Source organism: Papio anubis, chromosome X, assembly GCF_008728515.1.
Source record: "Papio anubis isolate 15944 chromosome X, Panubis1.0, whole genome shotgun sequence".
In the NCBI taxonomy this organism is placed as follows: Eukaryota; Metazoa; Chordata; class Mammalia; order Primates; family Cercopithecidae; genus Papio; species Papio anubis.
Genome location: NC_044996.1, coordinates 4,807,957 through 4,834,736, shown reverse-complemented (window position 1 = coordinate 4,834,736; position 26,780 = coordinate 4,807,957). Strand labels below are relative to the sequence as shown.

The window sequence follows — 26,780 nt, the reverse complement described above, 5'->3', positions numbered from 1 at the left end:
AGTTGAACTGTGGAAGAGTGGGGATAGCAAGAGGCAGCCTCTGGCCGGAGTGCCCTCAGTGCACGTGCATTTGAGCCCCACTCAGATCTGCAGAGCTGGGAGTGCAGTTTCATGGGGAGGAGGGATGTGGATGGAGGCCAGTTGGAATAAGAACAAAAAAAAAGCCTGGAATCTGATCCTTGAGGCAGGCTGTGCAGCACAGGGGGAAGAGGGCAGCTGTGGAGAAATAGACCAAGGAGGCACATGATGTTGTTTTGACAAATATGGAGAGGGTAGAGAAGGGGGAATCAAACCTGTCTTAGAGAAGGCTGGATTAAGCCCCTACTGGGTCTGATATGCTTTCTATCTTAAGGATAAGCTTTAACTTAGGCAGTCGTGAGTATTGGGCAATTGCAGAGGCAGTAAACTCGCCATCTTCCCTTTCTGAGGGGTTGGGCCTATGAAGAGGATCTGGGCAGCTCCATCTAACGTGGGACCTTTGGGAAGCCCCCCACTGTCCCCACCTGTGGCCTCTCTCACCCCTGGTAGACTGAGCCCTCCGAAGTGCAGTACTTCCAGCACCCAGGGCCTGAAGATAGACGGCACAGGGCGGGGGACATGGGGGCCTTACCCTGGGGCCTTGGCAGGGGACAGGCCCTGGGGCTGGGCTCAAGGCCAAGTTTAAGAAAGCTTAGACTTTGGATCACTTGGGTCCAAACCCCAGTTCTGCCACCTTTTCCATGGGGCAAGCGATTTATCCTCTCCATGCTTTGGTCTGTAAAATGGAAATAACTAGTATATCTATCTCATGGGGCTGCTGTGAGGATTAAATGAGATGAGGTGACAGCGCTTGGTATAGGGCCTGGTACACAATTATGCTCCATTGATATTAGCTGTCACTCTCAGGAAAGTTCCTGAAACTCAGAACACCAGTAACCCAATGGAATGAGTCAGCCTCGGCTCAGCATCCAGGCTCCTCTCTGACCTCCAGAGGTGGACGGTGACTTGGAGAGAAAGGGCAGGGGGAATTCAGTCCCTCTGGGGCTGCATGCTCACGGACAGCTCCAGAGTAGGGGCATTAAGGAAGACATTTGCCAGGTGGCTGAGGAGCAGCCAAGGCAGCAGACACAGGTTGGTGACTCCAGAAGGAAGTAGAGCCGCCAAGTCAGGCTGTGGTTTCCTGAGTGCCCCTGACCGTGGGTAGGGGAGAATGTTGTCTTCTCTTCCCTCTAAGCACAGCCAGCTGAACTTCTAGGAGTTACGTGGATGCTGAATAACAAATGCAACCACAGGTCGACTTTAGGTGGGCAGAGAGGAGGGGGAAGGAGGAGCTAAGTTCCACTTGCAGCCAGCATGGATCTGACCTCAGCTGCTTACAACAGGCTCAGGGGTGCCTGACATTTCAAGACTCAGGCAGATGGCTTACTGTCAATGCACAGCGACAATGAACAGGGCAGAGAGCGTGTACATGAGTGGCCAGGAAGGAACGCTGGTCCTGCATAGTCATGGTGCACAGGTATCCTGAGGGGATACCTCCCCTCTCTCCTCTCCTTTCCGTCCTTCTCCACCACTCACTCTCACTCCCAAAGCCTCCAAAAAGAATCTTTGCAGAAACCCAAGATTCCTATTGGTTTGAACTTCCAAGGCTACACTAGCCCACTCAGTGGGGCATAACCTTTAATTACTGCTGTCTCAATTAGCTCTGCAAATTAAAATCTTCATGTTTGAACCATGACTTTTCATTGAAAACAAAAATGAACAAACCATGTTAGTGAGGCCAAGAGAATTTCCTATTCTGATCAAAGTTACATCTGCTCCATTTACAACTAAAGTCAGGAGAGGCAGAGACCGCAAGTGAACCTTTTCCTAGTCTCAGAATCACTCATTAACATTTTTAAAAAAGTAATTATTATATTACTAAAATACATGACCTGCACCCCAAAATCAGATCCACCACATATTTTCGAGGAAAGGCCTGTCACTTTGGACTTAAAGGTCTTCTCCCTCCCTCACTTCCCTGCATTCCTCTCTCGTTTTGAGAGTAAGGCTTGGGGGAGAGCAATACTGCTGGCCGTGTTCTCAGAGAAATTTTGTCTTTTACTAATTCTGGCAAGAAACATCACAGATTTTATTTCAAAGGTTAGTCCTGCTAAAATGCAAGAACAGAAGCCTCTAGAGGAAGCTCTGTGTTGTCCACCAGTCAAATGATAACTAAGGAAGGGCCTCCACTTGCCAGATAAAGGATTGGAAACCAGACAGTCAGATTTCAAAGAGCCCGTGGGTCAGAGCCGGGGCCCGCCCTGTTCATATTCTCTGGCAGACACGGAAATGTTTTCCTGAATGAGTATTCTTATTTTGTATTTAAACATGACGGTACGTACAAGCTTAGTTTTACCATTCTTTCTAAATTAAGCTGCAAAGAGCTGTTTGGTTTCGGGGAACCTTTTCTTAGCTGCTTTGTGTGGAACTATGATTAGACACCGTGTAACATGCATTTTGAAAATTCGGGGACTGATATCTCAGTGTTGAAAATGTTTTGTTTTAACCACTCTAAATTGCCAGGAAATGAAACCACATGGGCTGCTGAATTTGGGAAACACAGGCTTAGAACTTGGTATTAATCTTACCAAGAATCAAAAAAAAAAAAAAATTTTTTTTCAGTTTCTTTTTCGGTTTCTAAGAGCCATTAGTGATCCTCCACCTCAAAGCTATTTTTCTTTTTCAAAAAGCGGAAATTTAAAATGTACTGCTTGTTAAATGCTAACCTTTTAAATGTCAACTTTTTTTTCTATTAAAAGCTGAAGAATAAGTGAGATGACACTTTCAAATGAAGGCGACTTCACATTGTGCCCCCAGAGGAATGAGCCATCAGTTTGTGTGGTCAACCCCAAAACTTATGGGGATGCACAAAGCCGCCCACTAAAGATGCATCAGTAATAGAGATCAATAGAATTTTTTCATTGCTTAGTAACTGGCTTATGAACGCCGAAGAGGCCATCATTTCAGAAACCTCCTGTCAAGTTTTTTGTTTTGTTTTTTGTTTGTTTTGTCTTAACATACCTGAAGAGAAACAAGGAAACTTGCTGAAGTTGGGATACCCAAAATGAGCCCGTTTAAAAATGAAGTGTACAAATTATTTTATGCTAAGTTAATTAAGACAATCTACTTATTTGTCACTATAAAGCAAAGCAAGGAATCTCATTGTGCTTTTCAAAGAACGTAAGAGGACAGAAATAAATCATTGTGTCACGCTGCTTTAAGCTGTATCTCCTTATGAATACCTACAAACCCAAAACACAGAACACCACATGGAGCGAGCAGTCCAGTTTTGTGCACGCAACAAACATGAAAGAGAAGTGCTGTTGTTCTACTACTACTATGTCCCCAGGTGAAAAGTTCGCAAAATGTAAACAAGATCTAGAGCAGAAGAAACTCACAGTAGACTTGCTCCATTCACCTGTGGCCCTAACACCTACAGCCAGCACTGTCACTGAGTGCAGGAGTAGATGGTGCAGAGCGACAAGGGGTATCAAAGATGTGATCCATCCAGGTGAGCAAAGGATGAGTACTCAGAGGGCTCGACTGCACCCTCCCCTCCCCGTCCTGTGCCTTCCCCAGCTTCCGTCTCTCAGATCCACTCATGGTCCCATATCGTGGATTTATGGAATCCTTTCCTGAGTCTATTTGTACTTTTAGCCTGTTCTGTCCCTTAGGGATTGACAAATCCCACCATCTGGGCCTGCCCTGTAAAACAACTATGTGGGCCCTGACCTGGCTGCTTTTTAGCTTGAAGGGGACAGCAGAGGGTAGAATGCTGGTTACATTTAAAGCACCCTGCTCTCAGACCCAGAAGAAAGAGTTTCTGCTTTTTCCTAGGAGTTGAAACAGTCTGGGATTTTATCTCATTTTGTTATTTTGCCTACAGTGACAAACACTGTTTTTGTTTTATCGTGTTGTGTTTTTTGCTAGATGAGTGTTTATCATGTCGGTTGCACCCATCCAAAGCAGTAAGGTTGTTGAAAGCCAAAAGCAGCAGAAAGGCCCAAAGAAATCACCCCACCTCACCCACAGGCTCACCTTTGCAGGTATCTTCAGACAGCTGACTCTTAACTCTCTTCTCAGCAACAGCTTCTAAGATAGAGAGTGGAATAAAGGGTCAGCATTCATCCATTTCTTTGATGTTTTCTCCTTTACCCCATGTGAACCAAGTTTGTTAGTAATGTGCAGCTAGGACTCAGATGAAAAGCACAGAGCCACAGGCCTTGGTTGGGTTATTGGAGCTAGGTGCACAGGAAAAATAAAAGTGGGTGCTCCAGGACATTATATATATAGTCCTGGGCTAAAGGTGGCCTTCAGGGCCTGAAAGATGCATAGCTCTACTTCGCCGGAAATTATCCCAACTCTTGCTTTGCTTTTGGGAGCTTTCAATTTGCAGCTAAAGGCTCAGGTTCTGGCCAGCTTTTTCCCCTGTAGCATGCTACCAAATCCAGCTATCCTCCAGTTTTGAGCAGAGGAGGTGAGCGTAGCTGTGGAGACGCATATTATTCTGCAGGCCCATGTCGGGGTGGCCCATGAAGAGAATTTGTCAAGGCCAGCTGGCTCAGCAGACCAACAGATGAAGGTAGACTCCTCATTTGCAATTGTGATTAAAGATCATTTATTTCCATGTGACAAAGCTTTGAACGATGTGGGAGGCCCTCACCCATCCCTGAGTGGGAATAACTGGGAATGATTCCATGACCCTTTCCCTTTATCTGGCAATCCTTTCAAAGATGAGCTCTGGAAAATGTGAACAGACAATGCACTCCACTACAGCTTTCTAGTTTCACATCTTTAAACACCAAAATTTTGACACCCATTGGGATGGTTATTATAAACACATATACACAGAGAGAGAAAATAACAAGTGATGGTGAGGATGTGGAGAAATTAGAACCCTTGTGCATTGTTGGTGGGAATGTGAAATAGTACAGCCACTGTGGAAAAAAGCATGACAGTTCCTCAAAAAATACACATAGAAATACCATATGATCCAGTGATTCCACTTCTGGGTATATGCCTAAAAGAATTGAAAGCAAGGTTGGACACAGTGGCTCACACCTGTAATCGCAGCACTTTGAGAAACCGAGGTCAGAGGATCACTTGAGGTCGGGAGTTCAATGCCAGCCTGGGCAACATAGTGAGATCTCACTTCTACGAAAAATTACAAAAATTAACCAAGCATGGTGGCGCATGCCTGCAGTTTCAGCTACTCTGGAGGCTGAGGTGGGAGGATTGCTTGAGACCAGGAGGTCGAAGCTGCAGTGAGCTGTGATCACTGCCCTGCACTCCAGCCTCGGTGACATAGTGAAACCCCATCTCAAAAAGTAAAAATAATAATAGAAAGAATTGAAAGCAGGGGCTCAACCAATTGTCTGTTCATAGCAGTTTTGTTCACAATAGCCAAAAGAGAGAAACAACCCAAATGTCCATCAGCTGGTGAATAAATAAATAAAATGCAGCATGCCCATACAATAGACTATTATTCAGCCTTAAAAAGGAAGGAAATTCTGACATGTGCTATAACATGGATGATCCTTGAAGGCATTAGGCTAAGTGAAATAAGCCAGCCACCAAAGGACAAATACTGTGTCATTCCACTCATGTGAGGTCCCTAGAGTAGTCCAATTCATGGAGAAAGACAATAGAAGTGTGAGTGACAGGGGCTAGGGGAGGGAGGAAATTAGGAGTGCATGTTTAATGGGGACAGAGTTTCGGTATAGGAAAATGAAAAAGTTCTGGAGATGGATGGTGGTGATAGTTGCACAACACTGTGAGTGTACTTAATGCCACTGAATTGCACACTTAAAAATTGTTAAAATGGTACATTTTATGCTATACATATTTTTTGCCACAATGAAAAAGTAAAGGCTGCAGTTTTAAAACACTTGCTAGTCCTCTCCTAATCAAAAGCAGTCTTTTATTTTGCAATAATATTAGTGTACAATCTAAAAGAAGCAGCAAGCTGAACTGTTCATTTTCCATCCCTGGTAAGAGCAGTATTTACTGCACGTCCACTCATCATGTTGTATGGGCCATCTGGGTTTTTTGTATGTCTTACTGAGATGCATGTTTGTTAAATGCACAGACATAACCAGAAATAACTTTCCTGGAAAATTGAGCATAATGGCTGTGCCTCTCTTGACATTTTGGAGAAATGATAATACGTAGGTGGGGGAAACAAAGAAGTGACTGTAAACAAGAACGGACATTATCTCTGCCTCTGAATGGGATAAGAAACCCACTTGCTTCATTAGCTCTCTGGTATATCTGCAAGTCTGGAAACACCGGGATGACTCACAGTTTGCTGAGTAATACAGGAGCCAACAGAATGATGTTAGTGACTCGCCATCTCTGACTGGCTTTCTGTGCAAACTGTCCCTCTGGGGCAAGTGTTAGGCCTTGGAATAGAGTTCTGAAAAAGGTTACAGATCTCAACTACAGGGAGAACCAGCTCCTAAGGCCTTGACACTGGTACACAAAGTAGGACGCCTCTGACCAATGCCAAAATGACTTTTAGAAAGTTCACACCTGGTCATTGTGTCCCTGCTCATGCTCCAGCTCACAAGATCTCTGGTTTCTGCCTTACAGGGTGTGGTGATGTCCACTTCTTCATCAGAGTTCTTTGTGACTCAGAGTTGTCTGCTTCTCTACTTGGTAGTAAACTCCTCAGGCATAGGAAGATGTCTTCTTTAGCTCTGTAGATGTGAGCTGAATGATCCTTGAAAGGAATGAGTAGAACATAGCGGGGAATGAACCAATGAATGAGCTGTATCTGCTAGCCTTTGCAGAATGCTAAGTTTCAGAAACTGTTTTGAGCATTTTAGAGGAATTATTGATAGACACTCTCTGTCTTCAAGGCTTGGAGGCCTGATGTTCTTGCTCTGGGCAGAAGGGAGAACTTTGCATCTGCATGTAGGGCTGCTCATTTGCCCAATGACCATGATGCATTTCTCTGGTCCAGTTAAGCTTCTTGTCCTTCTATAGCACTTGTGCAATGTCTGAAAACATGTGATTTCTTCAACTTCCAACAAATGCACAATTTTATACCGCCAGTGGTAATTTGCACTGGTTGTTCTGTTGTTTCTGCTGTTGTTGTTGCCATCATTTAATGCAATTTACAAGGACAAAACAAAACTTCTGGCTGCCATTTCACATACCACAGTGACAGCAGCACATGGTAAAAAAAAAAAGCCAAAACCAGCTAATTTAGAAATTCAGGCCACTCATTTTATTACTTTTCCCCGGTTAAGATTCATTCATACCACTTTGGGGTGGTGGTAATATTCCTAACATAAGCCAATCAATTTTGGTCAGTTCTGAGAGCAGTGAGTGGTCTTCACTTACACACAGTGTGTTTGTAACTCTATTTCTTCATGACTAGCACAGTGCAAAGTGAACGTTTTTGGAAGGCTGTTAAGCATATGTTCTCCTGGTAGGCTTAAATGTAACTTATAAGAAAACTTGATAGTATGTGAATAAGCTCCCACTACTGGTTTAAAACCAAAAAAAAAAAAGAGGTTTATTTTACTAGCTCATGATCACAGATTCTACATTCTTTGTGAGAATTATCTTTTTAGGTTTTTGTTTTTATTTGTTCTTATCTTTTTGACCGCCATATTATTCATTTCCTTTATTCTTTTGTTTGCTTTGTTGACTTTTAATTTGGAAATGTCTGCTTTGGAAGAATAACTACATCACAAGGAGGCCCTTTCCCCCACCCACCTACCCAGAAAGGTCTCCTGACTCCCTTATGCTCTATGAATTGCCCTAGTTCAAGATTGATACAGATCAAAGAAGCAGAATGGGGTTGAAAGTGCAGCCTCTGGCAGTGGCCTTGACCATGTCAATTCCCTGTGCATTTATATAGATCTGGAATCATATAGATCTATTCTGCCCAGCTTGTTCCATAGCAGCTGGTGGGCAGAACCACTCTTCCAAGCCCTGTAGTTATTCTGCACTGCAAGAGGCAAGATTACAACCAAGGACTCGTTCATTAATAAAATTGTGTAAGTTGGCTTTCTGAATGGTGACGTGGTCTCAGGAACTTAAAAGACTTCAAGTCCCTGCTGCAAACAAAAAGTCTGCATTGTGATTTGTCAGAGCTAGATTGACATCCAGTTTAGAGTTTAGAATCCTCCATGACCCACTTTTGAGACAGATTACAAACCTTGAGGTTCATCAACATTCTAGTACAATATGATCCCCCAAGGTTTAAGAGCCCTTTAGAGATTTGAAGACAACTGTGATGTTCCCACTAACTCTCCCTCCTTCCCCCAATTCTTTGCCCCTATCTTGGCTACTGGCCTCTGAACTCATCACAGAGCATTGGAGTGAGGGTCTCTGGGTAAGTAAGGCTCTGCCAAACTGATTGAATGCTCCAGGTACATTTGTCTCAGTAGAGAGGAAAGCTAGATATCTACTCCTCTTTTCCAAGCGATCTACTTTATTCCTGCTCCCCTACATCCCACTTGCAAGGGTAGCAGCCACATCCCCCATCTGTCCTGCCCAAGCTGATTGTCCAAGCCAATTCCAACTCAGAAATTTCCCCCAGAGAAGAGGTTCCTGAAGGGTAGGCATTGCTCTGTAACCCTGAACTTGATTTGTGTCTATTTCTCACTCTCTTGTTATATAAAGTTTTTAAAACAATATTAGACTAGGAATTGAGAAAGAGAATGAGCTCTCACAATTGTTTCTAGAGCCATCACCATCCTACCCAGCAATACCTTTTACAGGCTTTTAATTTTTTTTGTTTAGAGTTACTACCTTTGAAACCAAATCTTGACTTTCTGGTATGTTCTTGGACTTTTTTTTTTTTTTTTTGAGACGAGGAGTCTCGCTGTGCTCCCAGGCTGGGTGCAGTGGCCTGATGATCTCGGCTCACTGCAAGCTCAGCCTCGGGGTTCCGCCATTCTCCATCCCAGCCTCCCAAGTAGCTGAGACTGCAAGCGCTCCCTTCCTACGCCCGGCTAGTTTTTTTTTGTATTTTCCGGTAGAGGCGGGGTTTCACCATGTTAGCCCCGGGATAGTCACCGATCTCCTGACGCCTCGTGATCCACCGCCTCGGCCTCCCAAAGTGCTGGGATTACAGGCTTGAGCCACAGCATGCGGCCTGTTCTTGCTTGGACTTGCCCAAGGGATTTAAAATTCAGGGAGTTGGATGCCAATAATTGCTTTAGGGCTAGCATTGCCTGTTTTCTATAGATGAATCATTTTAAATCATCAATTGTTTTCTTCTGAAATACAAAGTACATATTCTAGTTTACATCAGAATTGAATATGATCAGAAGTCTTAATGTTGTTAAGCTAGTCTATAGTATCTAAAATGTGTATCACATTCAACTAATGCATATTGAAGAGCAGGTACCACACTTCAGATGTGAATGAAGAAGAGGCCCAGAGTTGTGATATTTGATCCATACTGAATGTATTTGCTGGAGTGCATTGTACAGATGGTTCAGGTGTGTTAGATTTCTCTCTGTAAATGAACTGGTCTGTAGATAAAGAACATGACTCAAAGGCTGAGCAGGGTTGGCAGGCCCTAAGCCATCATTAAAAATTGGGTGTTTTTCAATGTGAGACTGGCGGTATAAGCAGACCTCATGAACTCAGAGTCTGAGAGGCCAGGCCAGATTATCAGTTGAATGTATTCAGTCCCAATTAGCAGACAGCGCAGTTCACACTGGCTTAAACAATAAAATGATTCCTGGTTAAGTCAGCCGTTGGAGGCAGACTTCAGGGGTTGGTTTGAATCAACAGTTTATAGGTATGTAAAAGATGCTGTTTCTTTCTGGCTCTCTACTCTGCCTTTTGTGGCATGAGCCTCATCCTAAGGCTGGCTCCCTCTTGTGGACACGATGGCGCCGAAAAGCAACTACAGAGAGCTAAATTTCCTCCTGCCCACATTCAGAGAGCAGGAGAATGTCTTCTAGAATCTCTGTCAGAAGAGCCAGGAAGCTTCTTTCCCAGAAGCCCCCCGAATTTCATGCTTTTTAGTGTGAATGGATCAGGTGCCTACTAGCCTACTATGCTGCTTCATGTCAGCTGAGTGTCCCCCTCCAGAACCTTGTGTGGAGCCAAGTTTCCCCTAAGCATGGAGGTGGTATGGACCAAATGAAGCTGCCTAAATGAAAATGGGGGAAGGTGTCAAGAGAAGGAAGACTTAGTGCTGGCAACCAACAGTATTTGTTGCAATCAACCTCTTGGCCATCCTCATTCATACACACCTTCCTTCCCATGCATACACCTCCCAAAATGCCCACTCTTAGGGAAAACCTATTTACCCCTTTCCCAAAGGGATCCAACTCCAATCCAGAAACCCTAGGTGATGTGTCATCCTCTGAACTTGGTCAGTATATAGCTCTTCATGTCTCAGGGACTGCTGGCCACCATGCTCACCTTGGCATAGAAAGTAAGAGTGCAATAAAAAGAAAAAAAATACTTCAATTGGGAAAGAGGAAGTTGGAAAGCAGCACACGGGGGTCACTGATCCATCATCCATATCACATCCTGCTGGACAGTGGTAGCAAGGCTTGACCAGGGGTCAGGTGGTCCATGCATCTCTGAGATTCAGTTTCCTATTCTGTATAATGAGAGGATTGGATTAAGCTAGTGATTCTCACATTGGAATGTGGCCTGGAGAGCTTGTTAAAATGCAGATTACTGGGTTCCATCCCGAGTTTCTGACTCCATAGATATGGGTGGGGCCCTGGAATTTGCATTTGTAATAGATTTCCAGGAGCTGCTGCTGCTGCTGCTGCTGCTGCTGCTAGTACAAGGACACCCCTGCCCCTCCACTTTGAGAACCTCTAATGTAGATTATCGTTACGGGCCCTTCTGATTCTGACATTTAGGACTCAGGGATTTTTCTTAGCTATCTCTTCTGCTCTATACTGACTTATGATGGATTGTTTTATAAATGGGACACATCCAACTCTACTGTATGAACGACTTAAATATCATGGAGTTCCTGCTTTAGTTTGTAATCTAATTTTCTTTTTTTTTTTTTTTTTTTTGAGACGGAGTCTCGCGCTGTGTCACCCAGGCTGGAGTGCAGTGGCGCGATCTCGGCTCACTGCAAGCTCCGCCTCCCAGGTTCACGCCATTCTCCTGCCTCAGCCTCCGAGTAGCTGGGACTACAGGCGCCCGCCACCACGCCCGGCTAGTTTTTTGTATTTTAGTAGAGACGGGGTTTCACCATGTTAGCCAGGATGGTCTCGATCTCCTGACCTCGTGATCCACCCGCCTCAGCCTCCCAAAGTGCTGGGATTACAGGCTTGAGCCACCGCGCCCGGCCTTGTAATCTAATTTTCAACAATTGAGGCTGAAAGTGAAGAACACCTTAGAGCTTCAGGAAAGTGAATTTTCTGGAGTTGAAGAAATTAGAAACAGAAAGATAAAGGCTTTTCCATCCTCCCCAACCCCATCTACTACAGCACAGCGGTCTGTGGAATGATTCCACTTGACTGCAGAAAACAGCTCTTTTCCCAAGGAAATCCTGGATCCTTAGGCTACATTTTGCAAGCATTCTCCCTATGTGACCTGGGTATTCACCGGGTCTTAGAATAGGAGTGGCACTGGGTGAAGCTGTGACATAGATCAAGTTGGTCTGGGAACTTTGCCAATTTTCTTCCCCAGGGCCCCTCACCTGGCCAACATCTATTCATCCTCAGGTCACAGCTTAAACCCAATTTCCTCTGAGAAGCCTCCTCTAACCAACGCCCCACCCCAGCCTAGGTCAGGTTCTCCTGTTATTTGTTCTCTAGTGCCCTGCAATGTTCCTTCATAGCACTTACCAGCCTTTATTAAAAATCTTCACTGACATGCTCCACCATTACGTGAATGTGCCAGCTCTAAAAGGGCAAGGACCATATCTGCCTTGTCCATCGATGTTTTCACAACACAGGTCCTGGATCACTGTAAATGCTCAGTAAATGTGTGTTGCACAAGTGCTATCAAAGGCAGACTGGGGGCAGATTCCAGTCATAGTATTTTATTACAGTGGTGAACTATTGAGCAATCTATATAACACATCCCACAATGTATGATTATGCATGCTCCAAAGGAATGAAACACAAGTCTTCGGAAGACACAAACACACAACTGGAGAGTCCCAGAGTCCCTGGCATCTACAGCCAACTTTTTCATGGCCCTCCGCCTTACCTCTCTGGGAATCTGGTGCCTTCCGGGCCCAAGGTATCTCTCTACCAGACACCCTGGGCCTCTCTTCTTCAGACAACAGCCCCTTGAGTCAATGCCCAGCTCCCTCTTCTCCCATGCCCATTCGGGTTGTTGATAGATAGTTAGGTGAAGACAATAGAAGATCCTCCAGCTTACACAGTGCCCAATGCAACAGGGCCTGGAGAGCTAATCTGGATGAACACCACATTTTTCCCCTGAGAAAGTGGGAGTCCAGCAAGGCTGTAAAATGATGGGCCCCAAATAATAGCCTGAGTCTCCTGACTTCTGGCTGCATCTTGAACGCATCTGCAGGCAGCTTCAAATGTAGGAATAGGATATGAATTTATTATATTCTATAGTTTATCACCATTGCTATAATTCTCTGCCACTGATATAGTTTTACCGTTAAATCAAACCAAACCAAACACTTAAAATAATTTCTTTAGAGAAGCCAGATTATTTATTACAAATAAAGTATACAAACTGACTAAAAGTATATCCCACAAATGTTGAATTTGAAGACTATGCCTAAGTTTAAGGTAATTGATGGATTCCATTCTCATTAGATAGTCATACATCAAAAAAGTTGTCTGCTTTCCCAGGCACAGTAGTAGGTTATGCTTATGCTCATCGTTGTGCTTCCCAGAGCTGGCTCTTCTTCCTTTGAAACAGACCCATATAAGCCATCCATTTGCTGGGTTGCAAGCCCTTCATGAGGGAGAGAGAAGTATGGTGGGACACCAGAACCTTCTCTACAGGGCACGAGCAGCATGTTTGCTAAGGGCTGCTGGACTTTGGCAGGTAGAGACCATCAGAGGACTCAACTGAATCTCCTCTTATCAGGAAGCCTAGGAGAGTAGAGTTGTCCGGAGTTTCCCCATGACTTACATTGTCTTTTTTAAAACAACCAATTCATGACTGAGGTGAAGAAGGAAAATAACAGAAAAATATATCTAGCCCAAGAAATCTACAGAATAACAATAAAACTCAGGCAGAAATGAACTCACTGATCTGTGAGCCAAGTGCTTAAGGGAGGGGATGGGGTACTTCTCATGTGGCTCACTGTCTTAGTCAGTTCAGGCTGCTATGACAAAATACCATAGACTGGGTGGCTTAGAGACAATGGAAATGCATTGTGCACAGTTCTGGAGGCTGGGAACTTTAAGATCAAGACATTGGCAGATTCAGTGTCTGGTGAGAGCTCTCTTCCTGATTAGTAGATGGTGCCTTCTTGCTGCATTCTCATATGATGGAAGAGTCAAGGTAGCTTCCTTGGGCTTTTTCTTATAAGGGCACTAATCTCATTCAGGAGCGCTCCACCCCATCATCTAATCACCTCCTCAAGGCCTTGCCTCCTAATAACATCATATTGTGGATTAGATTTCAACATATGAATTTGGGGGAACACAAATACTAGGTAGGTGCGAAAGTAATTGCGGTTTTTGCCATTACTTTTAAATGGTAAAAACCGCAATTACTTTTGCACCAGCCTAATATTACACAACAGCACTCTCTGAGGTTGTTCACTAGGGCAATGTGGGATGTGGCAAAGGGGTGAAGGAAAAAGGGTTCCCTTGATGTTTGTGGCAGGAAGAATTGCTAGGTAACCAAGTGCTCCTTTGTGTCTGCTTAGGTCTGCCAAAAGTCAGGCACCAGTATTGGGTTAGACATTCAAGGAATGTATTGGGGGAAATGCCTGTGAAAGATAAACAGGGAAGAGCAAGAGAAGGTGGGGAGAGACTCAGACCACAATGCAGGTGGTCTGTGACAACTGGGGCCAGAAGGAGGATTGGGTAAAAAGAGTCTCAGACAGTAGCACAGTTCAGGAAAAGCTCAACCAGGCCAATAGAGAGTCCTTGAGCCAAAGTCACCTACTGGAGGAGTCCTGCTCCTCGCAGAAGTGGGCCTGCATTACTATGCTCACCATGTTCAGTCATTGGCGGGGAGTACAGCCCAGGCCAAGTGCAGCAACAGTGATGGTTCCAAGCGGGTGGCTGCTGGAGGCAATTATGCTTCCCATGGCAGGAGATGTCAGCAGCCACTGGTATGGTCACCACATCCTTCCCTTGGTAGTTGTGGCTAGGAAGGCAGAGTCCCTGGCAGGCAGTAGACAACTACAGGAACAGAAACTGGTGGTAGAATTAGACTGACTACTTTGGATAACAAAGCCAAGGCTGGCTTGACTGGCTGATAGCTAGACTCTTTCCTTGTTACTTTGTCACTCAGTGTTTAGATTGTTGTTTTTTCCCCCTTTCCATTGTTTGTCGAATTCCCCATCTGAACCCAGGTCTAGAAAAAATAAAACCCTATGCATTTGGAAGAACTTTAAAATGAATTAGCTGGTAGGCTTTAGTTGCCATCATAAGCATCTAAAGATTATCAGGCCTCAGAGTTGGGGCAGACTGAAGACACTAAAGTTATTTGAGAAATAAGCAGACTGAATATTTGGCCTCCTAATTATGCTACAAGGAGTCTAAGTTTTGCCTGCCCGATGCCTGTGAATCACGATTTCTTAAATTTTCTTAGTTTCACAGAATCAGAGGACATGAGTCCTGAGAGACCCTGGAGGCGATCTAGTTCAACTACATCATCGTAGGGAAACTGTGGCCCTAAAAGGGGAAGGTACGCCAATATCCCCTATGAATCAAGATGTAAAAATCCTCAACAAAACACTAGCAAACTCAATCCAGCAACATGTGTATAAAGGATTATACACCATGACCAAGTGAGATTTATCCCAGAAATAGAAGGCTGGTTCAATCTATGAAAATCGATCAACGTAATACACCATATTAACAGAATAAAAGACAAAAAATACATGATCATCTCAATAGGTGTAAAAAGGAAAGGGACTTTCTCAAGTTCACACAGCTAATGGCAAAGCTGAGATTAAAACTGAGGTCACCTGACTTCTAGGCCAGAGTTGTTTATACCGGTGAGGGTAGGGGTAGGAGGCTGAACCAGCCCTTGCAAGAGTATCCACTGCACTGAGTCCTGTACTGAGGGATTTCTCTGTTTTTTCATCCTGTCCTCACAACACCCCCAAGCAGTGGGCTCTGTTGTTATTCCCCCTCCTTTTGCATGAGGAAACTGAGGCTTAGAGAGGTAACACTGGTTGTCTGAGGTCACACAGCTGCAAGTATATGAGGAGCTAAGCCTAGATTTCAGGTCTCCTGCCTCGTCTCTGGTATTTTCCAGTGCCCATCACTGCTCTCCTCACTGAACAGTGCAACAGGATTAACCTGATTCCATTAGTTCTCAGATCACCTACTGCCAAGCACAGTGGATGGGCTTTTTGTTGTAAGTGGATGGGAGTGCCCTCCGAATTCTCTGGGGGAATAGCCTCCTCTCCTGTGCCAGTGTGTGACAACTCTCAGAGCCCCAGCTGTTGACCTCACTGTAATCTGGGCTAAGTGGCCATTTATAGACACTAATGACTAGAAAGTCTTTTCAAGGAATGGAGAACCACAAAGAAGCAGGCAGCTCTAGGAAAACCAGAAGCTGAATGGCTGGGAGGTGGAGCAGGGACAGGGGACAGTGGAGATAAGATAGGAACAAGGCTGTTCTTTGCTTCCTGAGAAGCTGGATAACAAGCTGGCTTGGCTTCTGGCAGAGTCTGGCCTAGTGATAGCTCTTGCCTCCTGATGGGACAAAAAAAGGGAGACAGGCATCTCAGAGAATGAGGCGGAGAGAGACATAACTGGGCCAGGACTCAGAAAAGAGAGTTACCTTTTTCGTCTCAGACCTGGGCATCCCAGATGGAACTGTACTGAGGTTCTGGTTAGTCTAGCTTCCTCCAGGTGTGCATTACAGGGGTCCTGCTGGGAGCCTTCCCATTTGAGATTAAGGAGGTTGCATTCAAAATGGCCAGCTGCCCAAGACTGCACCTCTGTCACTGTTGAGGACAGTGGGGGTAAACATGCCTGATGTTCCGCCCTGGAAGGGCTTCAGAGCCTTTGGATTGAAGTCACAAAGGAGGCCTGGCATTTGACTACCATTCCTTCATCTGGTTCACTATCAAGGATCCCCCATCTCACCCATTCTGCTCCCCTGTTCTAATGTGGGCTTCCATAAGCCTCTGTCCCATCTTCCAAAATGCAGTCTGGAGAGCGAGGCACCAAGGCTGCAGGTCATTTGCAGGCGCACAGCCCTGGAGGCTAAAGTAGAGGTGCAGTGGCTTCCCCAACACTGGCCTGCATGTTGAACTCAGAAATACAGGGTATCCTTTTCAGCAAGAATCAAAGCAAGGTTGAAATGGGCCAGCAATGTATGGCACACTTTCTTCTCTTCCCTTTCGTGAAATTTGCTTCTCATATAGATCTTTTTTCACCAGGATATGCATCAAAGCTGCATACTCTGCCTTCCACCCTTCTCTTCTCTTCTCTCTTCCTGTCTTTCAGACCAGGGAAAGTGGCTGCCTTTGGGATAGTCGCAACAAGATGCCCTGGACTGAAAATTCAGAGTGATGAGTTCCACTCAGCCCTGGCTTAGGGCAAGGCCCTTTCCTACCATGAGTCTCAGTGTCCCCACCTACCAAGTGGGGAGTTGGTGTCAGCCAACGTTTCTTAGTGGGTGGCATTCCAGGGGTCCACACACAAAGACTAAGTCCCTGCAAAACAGTAAGGATAGATGCTTTCTGTAGGTCTTGCTGACTCTCATACTCTCTGTCTTTAACTCACTTGGCAATTCTTGAGCAAACCATTGGGCCTCTTCATCTACAGAGAATGATGACCTGACTAGGTGATCTCTCATTTCTCCTCAAGTTACAAAAGTGTGAGGGTGGTAAGGAGAGGAGGTGGCTCCAGGAAAACCAGATGGGTCAGAAGAAGACAGAAGGTGGAGGCTTCGGTGACAGGAGAACAGAGAATGAGATCCCCCTCCCATAAATGTAGGGAAGGAAGGACATCAGACAGGTTACCATGAAAGAGAGGAGTAGCAGGAAAGCACAGGGTCATTTGTAGTTGAAACACATACTTGAGTATCTATTTGGACAAAATCTGGGGTAGGAAGGCAGCCTTCAAATTTTGAACCTTGGAAGGGTTGGCATTCCTGACAAGCGCTCAGAGAGCCAACACCAGACAAACCCTAAATCCCATGAGGAGAGTGTGCTGAGCTAAGTACTTGCAGCCTTGAACCCACCCTAATCCCCTCTGCCTGGAGCAGGTCCAGAAGGAGCATGATTTGCTGCAGAAAAGACAAGTCAGTTAGACCAAAATTCCAAAGCAACTTTTTAAACCTATAAATGATGATGATTTTATATAAACTTGAGTTTTTCCTTCAACATAGCACCATATTTTCTACTTACATGATCCTGGTTTCCTCTAAAGGAAATCTTTTTTTGGAATCCACACCATACATACGGAAGAGTATATAAAACATATAATAATAAAACCAACAGTCATGTACCCACCAACCAGGTTCAGAAATAGAACATTCAGAATATTTTAGAAGCCCCTTTTGTGCCCCTCCCTCTTCCCAGAGATAACAACTATCCTGGCTTCCAAGAGCCAGCCCTAGAAATAGACCCTGGGCTCTTGCAAGCTTTGAGCTCATCCTAGTGAGATCATGCACGTCACCAATCTCTTTAGGTAGTATTCTTCTGCGCAGATTTCCACAGATGGCTCATCTATTTTGTGTTGATCCTTATTAGTTTCAATTTTGTCTCTTTAAATATATTTTATGACTTTCTGATTATAAGAGTAATATGTACTTTTTGTAGTAAACTTGGAAAATGCAGAAAAGTGGAAAGCACAAACCTCATGGCATAATACAATACATAAACATTTAATGTTTAAATAATCCAGAAACGACTACTGTGTGAACATATTGGAGTGCAGTATTTCAGTCATTTTTTTCTATATATTTCACATTACTGGTATCAAGTTGTGTATATAGCTTTTCCCTTTATTGTGAAATATAACATTGATGTAGAAAAGTGTGCAAGGCCTATATGTACAGTTTAATAAAGAAGTAAAAAATGAAAACCTGCTGTCAACACTGATCAGGTCAAGAAGTAGAATGTTGACAACCCCCAAGCAGATCCCCATGTGACCTTCCTGATAAAAGATAATTATTCCCCTGCTTTTCTACAGAGCTTCATCACTTATTAATAGACTAAAACTTGTAAATTGCTTCATTTTCTAAAGCTTAGTGGTGGTGCCGGGTACAGTGGCTCACACCTGTAATGCCAGCACTTTGGGAGGCTGAGGCAGGCAGATCGCTTGAGCCCAGAGTTTGAGACCAACCGGGGCAACATGGGGAAACCCCGTCTCTACTAAAAATACAAAAAATTAGCTGGGTGTGATGGTACATGCCTGTAGTCCCAGCTACCTGGGAAGCTGAGGTAGGAGGATCACCTGAGCCCACCAGGGAGTTGGAGGTTTTAGTGAACCGTGATTGTGCTACTGCACTCCAGCTTGGGTGACCAGAGTGAGACCCTGTCTCAAAACAAAACAAACAAACAAACAAAAACCTTGGCCGGGTGCAGTGGCTCACACCTGTAATCCCAGCACTTTGGGAGGCCGCGGTGGGTGGATCACCTGAGGTCAGGAGTTCGAGACCAGCCTGGCCAACATGGCAAAATCCTATCTCTACTAAAAATACAAAAATTAGCCGGGCGTGGTGGCATGTGCCTGTAATCCTAGCTACTCAGGAGGCTGAGGCAGGAGAATCCCTTCAACCCAGGAGGCGAAGGTTGTGGTGAGCCTAGATCATGCCGCTGCACTCCAGCCTGGGCGACAGAGTGAGATTCTGTCTCAAAACAAACAAACAAACAAACAAACAAACAAAAAACCTTACTGGCAAGCACAATCTAGGCATTTAAGGAAAGAGTCCCAGGCCATTAGTAGACGAAGGCTTTCAGAAGAAGAGAGGCTGACCTGTCCCTGGTCATTATCTGCCTTCAGCTTCCTGGGAATGTGTAGAGCCCACAACCATCAGGACACTGGCAGAGTTGTGGACATGGTATTGGATATACAGAAGAAATATGGCCAAAGAGATTGGACTGCCCTCTGTGTTTTGCTTTCAAACTCACCGCAGCCTGCCTCCAGTACCTCCAGTTCCCAGGTGTAGGGCAACACAGAACGTCCCTGTGGGGTGAAGAGTGGCCTCCGCTGATCCGGCCAGCAGGACTAGGAAAGCAGAGCAGGAAATTCGCCAGACAAGGGTCAAGCCAGACCTCTTCCAGTTTGGGGGACAGGGAGATGCCTGGGGACATAGAGTCAGAGAGGGAATTTAGAGATCTGCCCGCTCCTTAACCAGCTTTCAGCCCAACCCCATTACACTGGCCATATCCCCCCATTCCACTTTACCTCCCAGTTCTGAGATAATCTAGAACTCCTCTTCCTGAGCCTGGGGAAGATTCTGCCATATAGACCACGTTCCTTTCCAGTTTTCTCCTCTGCTGTCTTGTGATTCAGCTTCCTTGGTGCTGTGTAGTCAGTTAATCCTGGTCTATCTACATTTTAGCTTCATAAATTATAATGCTGTTATCTCCTCTCCTATTCTCTCTATCCTGGTGGGATTTTGTCTTTAAAAACAAAACAAAACATAAACTCTTACTGTAGTTTCAATGAGGCTCTGGGAGAGAGAGAATTTAGATGCATGCATTAAGTCTGCTGTCTAATTCCGGAAATCTCCAAAGGAAATCCTGCCACTCCCTTCCTCGGTTGCCCAAATGTGACAGTTAGTTGGATGGCGGCTCCCTTGGAAGTCCAAGGCCTATCAGCAGCGCTCACTGTACCCATCAAGGAGATACTGAGGGAATTTGAGGGTGGGAAGGGAGGTGGGGGTTGGGGTGAGGGTTATGTTTTGAATATTGCTTCATATTGAAGCATTTGTAGTATCTGCGGTTAAGAGCCTGGATTTTCATGTAAGTCAACCTCAGGTTCAGCTTCCAGCTCTGCCAGTTACATATGGTGTGACTTTGAGCAAGTTACTTTGCTTTTCTGAACCTTATTTTCCCCCACCTATTAAGTGGGGATCATAGTGGTACCCGTCTTTCAGGCTTGCCATGAGTATTGAACATTTCACTTAGTAAACATTTATAGTGTTTCACTCAGCATCTGGCACATTGTATGTGTTCAATACATGGTAGCTATTGTCATCATCACTATCATCATCATCATGAGAAAATAGAAACCTTCCAGAAACTGTCAGGGCAACGATTGCCACAGGCCTCTGTTGGCTACTGAAACTCTAGACTCTGGAGAGCCTTGATGCCCTTTCCCTTTTACCCAGTCCCTGATGCTCCCCCAAGTAGCATGATGCCCAGAGGCCCACCAACCTCATTACCCAGCATTGCTGACAATAGGCACAGCCTTGGTCACTGTGAAACTGCCCCACAGCCTCAACCTCAGAAGTGGGAAGTGTACTGCAGATTTACTCTATGCCAGGTACTATGGGATATCCACAGGAATGTGCCACAGTGAGGTGACTGCCCAGGGGATAGTAATTCCTTCATTTCTTTATATGGGTTCTACCTTTTTCTGTTATTGGGTTCTTTTTCCCCTTGTCAAAGTAGCAATTTATCAGTTGAACTTAATTTTGTAATTAAATTTCAAGTCTGAGAATTTACATGATGAAGTGAATTTGATTTTGGACCCAGTCAATTTCAGTCAGTCATAAACACTTACATTTTGAAATGTTAAAGTTAAATTATATACATTTGTGATTGAAAAACTCCAGGAAAGCCTAAACTCTTCCAGGTCTTGCTTAGGGGGTACCCTGCTCCAAGAAAACTTCTACAAAATGCAAATTTACAGAACAGATTCACCAAATGAATGGGATTGGCGCTACCATCGAGTTTTCTGTAGAATTTCTTCTCTCTTTTTCTTTTTTCTTTTTTTTTTTTTAGATGGAGTCTCACTTTGTCACCCAGGCTGGAGTGCAGTGGCGTGATCTTGGCTCATTGCAAACTCCGCTTCCCAGTTTTAAGTGATTCTTGTGCCTCAGCCTTCCAAGTAGCTGGGACTACAGGCATGCACCACCATGCCCAGCTAATTTTTATATTTTTAGTAGAGATGGGGTTTCACCATGTTGGCCATGCTGGTCTCGAACTCCTGACTTCAGGTGATCCATCCACCTCAGCCTCCCAAAATGCTGGGATTACAGGCATGAGCCACTGTGCCCAGCCAGAATTTCTTTAGTGAAACTTATCTACCTCCTCCACCTACCATACCACACATATCATAACAGAGATTCCCCAACTTGGAGTTCTTCTCATTTCAAGGTACAGTTATTATAAAAAGAAGAAGACACCTGGGTCTCACAGCAGCCAGCCCTGCAGCCATTGCACAGCTGTAGAATCCCAGTGGCCTTCCAAAATATTCTTGCTGCTAGTCTACTTACTGCAATAACAAAAGTTTCACTTGGGCACTTTGATCACACAAAGCTTGGCACAGGCTTTGAAATCAGACAATACCTAGGTTCTAGTCTAGGCTCTGGCATTTACCAATGGGTGATCATGGGCAGGTTGCTTAACCTTTTTGTGCCTCAGTTTCCTTATCTTTACAATGGGATCATAATAGTACCTTCTTCATAGGATTGTTCTGAGGATTCATTAATTGAAATGACCCTGGGAAAGGGTCAGTGCCTTACACTGAGTAACTTCTCAATAAATATTTATAATATCATGACCATCATCAATTATTATTAATTTACTTTACCAAAACACAGGTCCTGCTGAGTCATGTTGGCCAGACCACACCTAGAACAGCATGTCCAGTTTTAAGCTAATCTGTGTAAAATTCATAGATCAGTGCCTGGACCGTTGAAAGGGGCTCAATACATGGTGGAAGTATTGTTAATTAATACTGCTGCTAACCTTCCTGGAGTGCATACAACATGCCAGGCACTGCATATGTGTTAATTCTATTAGTCCTCCTAACCTTTACCACTCTATGAATAACATACAACTATTAATCCCTTTTGCAAATGAGAAAATTAAGGCACATGAGAAAATTAAGGCACAGAAACGTTAAGTAACTCTCCCACAATTACAAAGCATGGAAGTGGCAAACACATAATTCAAGTCCAGACACTCTTTTTCCAGAGCCTGGACTCTTAGCCTCTATGCCAAAGAGCTGTGCTGTCCAATGCTGTAGCCAGCAGTCACATGTAACTATTTAAATTTTAGAAGTTAAATTTTAAATTTTAAAAATTAAATTTTAAAAAGTTCAGTTCTTCATTTGTACTAGCCACATTTCAAGTGCTACACACTTCATGTGGCCAGTGGTTACCATATTGAACAGCACAGTTCTAGAGCATTCTATTCTTTCTGGGATGATTCAGCATCAACTCGGGAAGTTCTGTTGGACGGCGCTGCTTACAGAGATTCTGAAATTCTGTTTCTTACAAAATCTCAGACTTGAATTGTACAGCTTTCTTGCATTGTTATCAATAGATGCATACTTATGATATATTGAAATCCCATTTGCACTTGGCCAAGTAGGGTAATGGCAAGAAAAAAGCCAAGAAGAGTGACTCACATGACATTTTTCTGTTTCCCCAGCGCATTATTTCAAATTCACAAAGTTGTCTCCTATCACCTCTCTTTGACATGGGACAGGAGGCATTCACCAACTTGCCCCAAAATCCAGGTTCTTCCACATGTCTGCCTTCACCTCTTTGGGCTATCTGGATAATACTTAGTGCTCTAGCATAGTAACCTCACGAGTGACTTGAACAACTGAGGCTGGCTTCTGAAGTCAGGGAGCCACAGAGGACCTTGGACTCCAGGTGTCTTTGGCACACTCATCAAGTCTCCAGTTCGCTTTCTTGGGTTTTCTCTGCTCATTTCTGTTACATGGTTAGTAAAGGTCAGAGAAAGAAAAGGTGTTAAGGATCCATTACCTTAATTCCAGAATGATTAAGTCAAGAAACCTACAAGCTCTCAGAAGCCAGTGTAATTAGAGTGCACTACTATAACCTTGCAAATGTGCATACGTCTCCTTCTGAATCACCAGAGTGAAGATTGGGCCAATATCCAATCTAGTCAATAATTTATAAACCCAGAGCAGTCATCCACTTCTTGCAAAGCAGCTGAATATCTATGGGGGTTAGTCATAATCTGAGCTTCTTGCACCAGAGCCATTTGAGCTACGGAATAGCACAGAGTGTCACAGAACAGCCAACAAAGCAGAGTTATTTCAGTATGAAAGAAGGAGGAGCACCTGACTGCTCCTCACCATGTGCAGAGAAGGAGCCCATGCATTTCCAAACCTGGGGATTTCTTGGTTTCTAGCTTGGTTTCTGTCTGTACCCCACCTTGCTATTGTGTGATCTGAGTAAGCCCATCTCCACTTCCTCGTCTTATTAGCTAGGAACAATCTATCTCAAATTCATGTGTGCACAGAGTTCAGTGCCCAGCACACTAAAGTATGTTCAGTAAATGTGTTAGCTGATGTTATTTTCACCATATGATTATGATCACTCTCTGTTCTACTAATGGGTTTTATAAACCAACCAGCATTGAAAAGAGATGAGTAGATATGCTAAAATGAGAGTAAAGGCTCAGTTTATCATTGATGTTTATCCCAGAAAAAAAGGCTAGCACAATGTTCACCAGATTATAATCTCCCAAGTGCCTAGAACACCATGCCAAGCTAGTAACATAGTAAAGTTTATTGAATTTTGCAAGTATTTGCTGAGCCCTTTGCCTGGGCTAGATACTGTCGGGACACCAGAGGGATTTAGAGATGATTAAGACTTGGCCCGGCAAGAATGTTTAGTCAGCCAAGGGTATTCAGCCACAGAAGCTGGACCTGGAAAGAGAGGCAGAATTTCCAGGGTGGAGGAGCTTCATCTCAAAAGACACACAGAATTCCCAGAGTACAATCATGGAGAAAGGGCATTCCAGGCTTGGCAAACCAAGGAGCACAAGCACAGAGGGCTGAGCACACATGGCAGCCTGTCTGGAGAGCTCCAAGGAGATTGGTATGACTGGGGGTACGTGACATTATGGAGCGCAAAACCTGGCTGCTGAGAGGGTGGATGTGCTTGCACTTGCATCTCTAGTCTGGTGCGAGCCATTGGAGGATTTTTCAGGGAAAGGGAAACTGGGTTGACCTGGTTCCAGCAAGCACTCTGACATTCATGAGAAGCCCAGGGTCCAGGGGGATGAGTAGGTGTGACCTCCAGGAAATGGGGCACCGCTATCAGACTCTATCTGTCCCATGGCTTACTTCTGTGAGATTTGAAATAGTGTAGAACTTGTCAGTCCATGAGCTAGTAATTATGCCCACCAATTACTGATTGATTTGCCTTTCTGAGATGCGCAGTGATCTCAAGGACAGAGATGGATTTACCTTGTGTTTAGAAACTTCTAGAAATTGAAATGTTCCTAACAACCTTTTCTGTGGAGGTTGTACCTCACACTTAGAGTGTGTGATAAGCAGTTTCTTTTCCTAATTAAATAAAATGGAGAAAAGACACAAGCATCAGCTATAAAGCTCCCAGTCAGTCAGAGTCAAGAGACTGAATCTCATCTCTTTTATTTATTTTGTGTTTTAACTGGGGATTGCATTGGTCTGCACAGTGCTTGCTCCCATCCTGCTCCACTTGATTGAGTGGCTCCAGGCCCCCTCTTGATTGCTGCTGAAATAGAACTGCCCACGCTGTCGGGGTATCTTCCGCCGCTGGTCATTTCCATGTGCCATCTGCAGTTTTTTCTGCCTGATGGACTACTGAGGCACTGCAAGCGTATGTTAATGCTGATGGGGGGCCCTGTTTCTTGACCCATCACTAATATCTTACAAGTCACACGAAGCTACCAGGGATTCCTGAGCAAAAGCTTAAAACGCTTCAGTTCTCTACAAATAAGCCCCATTCATTGCTTTTAGAGTGTGTTGTCATGGAGCAGACAAGTAATCAGAGCCAGAGTAATATTTGCATATTGAGGTCTTCAAAACTCCAGTGTGGCTATAAAATGGTGTTTAAAGTTATCAAGGAGCTAGGTATGCAGGCAGAAAGAATTGTCCATTATAGAAAGCAATGTCTCTGCTCATGTCCCAGATAACCTTGCTCCAAGGACAAACTGGAGCTTGATTTCATGAAGCTGCAGATGGCCAGTGAGCTCAGCTCTGTACTCACGAACCACCCCACGGGAGGGGCACTGAGACCTCTATGGTTGGCACAAATCCCATTAGAATGGTAAAGAAATCCTTTTCACAAGTACATAGAAATTGCTTGCTAAGATTTCATGGGTTTTCTTGACTTTGTTGTTTTTGTTTGGGTTTTAGAGGGTGGGCATGAGTCATCTCTAAAACTCTTCAGGTAGTTAGGTTGTCTTTTTATTCCCATTTTTAAGTATTTATAATTTGTTCTTAAAATTTTGTCCGGAAAATTTGCTTGGAAAACCTTGCTTGTACTTTTCTTAATGGCACATTTTAAGTTTCTGTGTTTCAAAACTTGCTTGCCATATAACGTGCTAATGACTAAACACATGCACACATCCATACCAATGCAAACGACATGTGGGCTTGGGAATGAGGCAAGACTGGGTTTGCATCCTGCTCTGCTGCTAATGGGCTGTATGATTTTGGGCAACTTAGTTAACCTCTCTGGGCCTCAGTGGCCTCATTTGTAAAATAAGGACAATAATAGTCCCTTTCTCATAGATGGCTGTTTATACAGATCAAATAAGACCAAATATTTAAAGAACCTCGGTTAGTGCCTAAAGCACAGCAAATGCTCAATACATTCAGTGGTGGCAATTTTTATTGTTATTTCAAATATTACAACAAAATATGTACTGAACTATTATCCATTGCAAAGACTTGCCCACAATAGGCGCTTAGTAAGTGTTTATTGCAATAAATTGAAGTGATTCCAACTATGTAGCTTAGATTTCAGGTATGAGCGTTTCCTTCTCCACTGGGATGTTTGCTAATGGACATAGATGATCACTCACAGCTCAGGTATTAAAAGCAGGAGAGTAGAGGTGCTGCTTCATGTAGAGAGAAGAGCAACTTCTCATCCAGGCAGGCTTCCACCTGGTCCTTTGGACACCACTGTTGCTAAGCACTTGATGTGCTCGTCAGGGTGTCAGGGCTCTTAGCAGCCACCCATTTGCGTTTTGCAGCTTTTGCTGACATAGATATGAAGTATGAAGTTATTTTAACTGCCTTTGGCTGAAAAAAAATGGGTCATATGTTCAATACATTCAATTCTGCTGAAATCCCTGTCTTCTAAAGCATGATAGAAAGAGGAGGTACCACCCACAGAAGTCCTAAAATCTTGGGGCCCTAGTAGGGTATAGTTCAACAAGGGCTGCAGCTCAGGACATGGTTATTGTGAGATTTACTCATGACTGTTTGGTTTTGCACTCACCATTTGGTTTTGCAGATTCCTCAGCGTGTTTACACACACACACCTACAAACCAGTTTAGAGTTGTGTGCTCCGTTGTGGGGGGTGGTCAGTGGGGTGGGGGTGGGGTAGGGTGGGTTCAGGCTTGGTCAAAGTCATTGCAGATGAACCAGCTAGCTGACTTAGCTTTGTTCCCATTTTCAACAAGACAGTGATTTCTCAAGCCAGGCGAGTCTTCACATGAGATCCACGGATGGGCATTAAGTGGCCCAGAAAA

General features: G+C 44.3%; 1 protein-coding gene across 6 annotated transcripts in view; it reads left to right on the top strand.

The window, feature by feature from the left end:
• The window catches only part of MAMLD1 (mastermind like domain containing 1), a 144,014-nt gene that overhangs the window by 106,016 nt on the left and 11,218 nt on the right, over positions 1 to 26,780 (top strand). The window lies entirely within an intron of this gene.